This window comes from Hyperolius riggenbachi, chromosome 3, assembly GCF_040937935.1.
Source record: "Hyperolius riggenbachi isolate aHypRig1 chromosome 3, aHypRig1.pri, whole genome shotgun sequence".
Classification (NCBI taxonomy): domain Eukaryota; kingdom Metazoa; phylum Chordata; class Amphibia; order Anura; family Hyperoliidae; genus Hyperolius; species Hyperolius riggenbachi.
Genome location: NC_090648.1, coordinates 211,800,010 through 211,805,378, shown reverse-complemented (window position 1 = coordinate 211,805,378; position 5,369 = coordinate 211,800,010).

Below are 5,369 nucleotides of genomic sequence, written 5' to 3'. Positions count from 1 at the left end.
ACAGCTATATCGGCGCACAGTGAGTAACTTCAGCGCAGTCAGAAGACTGAGCTAAAGTTACTTATTGCAATTGCTGGAAACCAAATTATTTAATTCCCCACTATCCATGGCGGCCTGGAGGGGGAATAGTATTTAACGTTGCCGAGAACTTGTGCATGAGCAGGATAAGCCATACTGGCTGTATCCTGCGCCCAAGACTCCAGGCGGCGATTCCTCTCGTACACCGTGCAGGTTACCCAAAATGTGGGTGAAAATCAGGTACAAGTTTTGATTTAAGTTGCAGGTCGGGTGCGGGTACCAGAGTCACTAAAAAGCAATGCAGATTGGGTGCGGGAAGCGGGTCTGAAAAATTAGACCCGCACAGGCCTCTAGCACAAGTAATTTTACTAACAAGCAATGGGTGGTTCATGTACCTGCACATACGCAGTTAAGAGGAAGAAAAAAAGACAAAGGCAAAAAAAAAACAAAAACACGATCACAGATGCAAACGCTTCCACAATAGAGCATTTATACCAGGCTGTCAACAGCAAACCTCCTCCTATGCTGTAAGCAGAGTTGTGCCAACCCTGATCCTTTTTCATGCTACCCGGCTGGAAAAAAAAATTCCGAGAACACTGAAATAATTATACAGTCATACAGACACACAAAGCCATGTGTCGATACTCTGTCTCAGTATTTTCTGGATCACTGGCCAGAATAAGCATGTGCATCAGTTGTCCCAGACTCCAGCTCCATGTTTGTGCCTGTAACAATGCTTAAATTATGGAATCCAAGGATTCAAAAGTCAGAGGTGCAACTGGAATTATCCAAACAGGAGCCATACAGTATGGCTGTGCCATATTTTTCTCCCACTTCAGACGTTTTAGCTTGATCACCACATTTCTGCTCAAACCTTGAAAGATGCTTTAACTGAAGATTTCAGATGCAATACTTTAGGAGTCAACGAAGAACAGAACAAAACCAAAAATCCTCAGTTGCAGTTGTAAACTTCCCCTAAAAGTCAGACTGTAGCGGGCCTGTTACAAAAGCACACGTGCATTTCCAACAGTGCGTCAGCATTACAAACCATATTTTTGAACCACATACTCGTTTCTAGACAGAATTATGAAATTGAGTATTCCACTTTGAGTAGTTTCCCTTTGGTCTAATATTAAATGACATCACAATGACCGGAAAAAAAAAATCATTTACTGGCACACAGAAAGAATCCAAAACCACCTTTGTGCATTAAAGGATACCTGAAGTGACATGTGACATGAGTATGTACAGTGCCTAAATAACTAAGCTAATAAGAACTTCCAACTATAAAACCCTTTCCTAGCAGAAAATGGCTTCTGAGAGCAAGAAAGATAAAAAAAAAATTAACATTTATCAGTAAGGGTCACACTGTAGTCACTTCCTGTCCGAGTCAGGCCTGAGTCAGCCACTTACGTACCTGATATTTACCTCTTTCAGGCAGAGAAAGAAAAAAAAAAAAAAAAAAAAGGAGGAACACCGCATAGTTATTTGTGTGCTAGACGCTGTACATATATATAATAATAGTAAATGGTCTCATGTGTATTTTTTCGAAAAATATCAAAATCTTTATTTTTTAAGAGTTATCAAATCACTAAAAAAGTAGGGATAGGGAAAAGGGGTTAAATAAAACCAATAAACACGTTGCGGAGCTATATTCCACTTTGCTGGCCAGCTTACAGTTCTAGGGAACCATTCATACGTTCATACACACAGACATACCAGAAATGAACAGAATTTATCTAGGGTATCTAGGGTAAAAAAAGTTCCTTGCCTTGAATGTAACGAATCCCTGGCCCAATCAAAATTGACATGGGAGGAGACGATCCTGACCATAAGAGAAGCGCAAAGCGGAATGACGTCACACCCTGAGGAAACGCCCCAAGCGGCGTGAAACGCATCGGTGGGCGGAGCTACACCACGTCTGGCCAGAACTGGAAACCCTACGTACAGCATAGGAGGCCTGAAATGCGGAAGACGCTGAAGCGGAGGGGTGATAGCGGAGACCCGGCGTACAAGCAGCCGCCAAAGGGTCCGCACACCGCCGCTCAGCGTGAAACCCTCAGCTAGCTACAGCCAGCAGACAAACCGTCCGTGATGAACAGAAAACGGAGGGAGTGGTGAGATAATTGCCCAGTTTACTGTCGGTAACACTGGACTGCATTTAGTTGCTATGCTTACTCTCTAACAAATAAGAAAACTGCTTGACATCCCCTGCTTTAAAGCTATCCTGCACTAATATCTGCCTAACATCTGCTTATTGCTATAAACTGAACTGAACTTTTAAACGCTGTATGGGATCTAGCAGCTCGATTATGCAAACAGCCTAGGACTACCAAAAACTGATCAGTCAAATACTATTCAATCATATAGTGTGTTTAAGACAGTCTGGTGGTACCACCCTAGATAAATTCTGTTCATTTCTGGTATGTCTGTGTGTATGAACGTATGAATGGTTCCCTAGAACTGTAAGCTGGCCAGCAAAGTGGAATATAGCTCCGCAACGTGTTTATTGGTTTTATTTAACCCCTTTTCCCTACATTCCCTATCCCTACTTTTTTAGTGATTTGATAACTCTTAAAAAATAAAGATTTTGATATTTTTCGAAAAAATACACGAGACCATTTATTATTATATATATATATATGATACAGACTGGTTGTGTATTGAAGTGCAGTGTTGCAATCTTTGCATATAAGTACTATAAAGGGACAGTGAGTCCATAGGAAATAGATGCTGCAGCACGCACTGTCATGCAGATCCATGAGGTTTAGTCGCCTCTATCTTAATAATAATAGACGCTGTACATACCCATGTCTATCTCATGTCACTTCGGGTATCCTTTAAAAAGTACCAAGCCTAAAAATATAAAAAGTTTAATGCAAAAATCTGTGTGAGGGCCTGAGCCCACTGACAGATGTGTTTGCTTTTCAGTTACAAACCAGTGTTACAGATGTTGAAAAGCAGACACAACTGCTTTGGTATGCAAGGATCTGCTAGTGCTAGGGTTAGTAAAGGCCCTCTTCCATGAGCTGTTGATAGGCAGTGAAGAGACTGTGGAGCTCTCAACTGCTTGCTGCTGCTTGGCAAGTCTTAGCTTACCCTGCAAGAGCTTTTTTTTTTTTTTTAGAGCTAGTGATTTGAAAAGCTCTTGCTAATACAATACTATGGGTGATTTTTATAAAAATCACATCCCTCAAGTGAGAACAAACTTATAGCATTACATTAACAAGAGCTTTTAAAGTCACAAGTGCTTAGAAAAAGCTCTTGGAGTGTGAACCTGCCCTAACTGCTCACCGAGCGCACAGTTTAGCCACCTGTGAAAAAGGGCCCCAACTCACCCACAAATCATGAGTGCCAAGCTCCTCCCCCTCAGCAAAACTGCTATTATGGTTTTTGTCCAAAGCGTTCCAAAGCTCTATGGCCACTCCCACCTGTGTAGCTGCGGCCAGCTGAGGGGGTGGGTAGTGTAATGACAGTTTTAAAGCGGGGTTGTCAAAAAAAATTTCAACAGCCACTGCTCTAAGTGCATTAAGTGATGAAGATGCAAATTCTGCATTCAAAACTTTCTGCTGTTATGGTTTGGAGTTATCACATACCTTAGGAGCACTGGCCCTTTAGGTGCTATTGCCAAAGAGTTGCATGCTGGGGGTCTTTTTATCTATAATCTATTCCTCCTCTTACCTTTAGTTCCCCCTCCTAATGACATAAGACCGTGCACTTCCTAGTATAGTCCTCAGTGGGAGTGTTTGAAGACTTTGGGAGGAGGGTAGGTAACGAATATACAATTAGCAAGAGGAGAGAAAGAAAAGTGAGGAGGTCAAAGGTAAAGATGGAACCTGCCTAGAATAAGATTCTCTGCTTTTACTTTATAAAATTCACAGGAATCATTACGTGGATAGCACAATACATCTGTTATGTAAGTAGAACTAGTATTTATCTACTTATTTATGCATTTTTTATTTCTAGGTTAGCATGGGTGTCACTTGTTCTTTAAACAAAATGATTCATGGGCAAGCAGGTAGGTTACTAATCCTAGCTTGACTAACAGCATTACATTCAGAAAAGAATTCATTTTGATAAGGCAATAGAACCTTGATGTTTTATTGCTGCTCACATCCCCTAGGGGGAGTTTTTAAATAAATTTAATGGAGACATTGGTGGTCTAAGGTAAGGGAAATTAGGAGCCACAATAAAATGCTGACAGATGTTCTAGGCTCTTCCCAGTCTGACAAAGACATTAACAAAACCCCTTTGTTTTTTGTAAAGTCAGGCCATTTAAAATGTCACTGCAAGTCACAAGACAGTTTCTTGGACGAAGAGGAAGACAGCGATAACACCATCCTAAAAATCTTTATTCAAAAAATTAATCCACATAGCCTGGTACTGGAAGTTAAAGTGCACCTGAACTCTTGCACAGGACAGAAGGAAATAAAAAAAAAATGAAATCCACCCTGTATATATTTAGAGTTTAGCCTGTATAATTCCCCCTCATCTGTGACTAATCACAGTGTGATTTAATCAGCTTGTCAGCTCAGGAATCTTAGAGCAGCTAATTTGTAAACAGGATGTTAACCCCATGTCTGCTTCCATGAAAGCAGGAAATAGACACTGCAGATTTATTTAGGATTTCTATCAGCTGTAAAAAAAAAAATGTTTTCCCTAAAGGTCATTATGCTGTTGCTCGTCTTTTAGACCAGAGAGGAAGTTCCACTTTCAGGTCCGCTTTAAAGCCCAACTGAATCCAAAAATGAAGGCAGCAAATACGAATAGCAATCATATTAAGTGTATAGTGGGAAATGAAACTATTCTCGTAAGTCAAATGTATTTGCCAGTGCAGTTCAGCTGGTGTTCTGTCCTTTGCAGATTTAGCTGTATTGCCAATGGGACTTCTCCTTTTTACCAAATACTTCCACCACACTGAAGCAAAGCACCACTCCCCACCTAGTATGTGCTGCTTTGGTTTACTGCAACTAATTACATCACAGGGAAGTCTGAGAAATACAATATTATAAGTCTTGCTGACATTGTATCTTCATTAAAGAGCTTTAACTTGATGGCGGTTGCAGCCCATTCACCAGTTTCTGCGACATCGACATGGTTCCGTTGGTGCGGAGATTGTAGGCCTCAGCACAATGTGTACCCGGTACTTGTGTGCTACTCCATCCCTTTGTTGTTGCCGAGTTACAAGTGGAAGGACAGCAGCCCTATGGAAATTTTCCCCCCAAAATGAGTCATTTTAAAGGAAATCTCTGTGAAGTGCTCTTCTATACTATACTAACTCGGTCCAGGGCATAAAAATAAAGCAAAGTAGTATTCTGGCCTGGCAAGCAATGAAGAACACAATATGCATG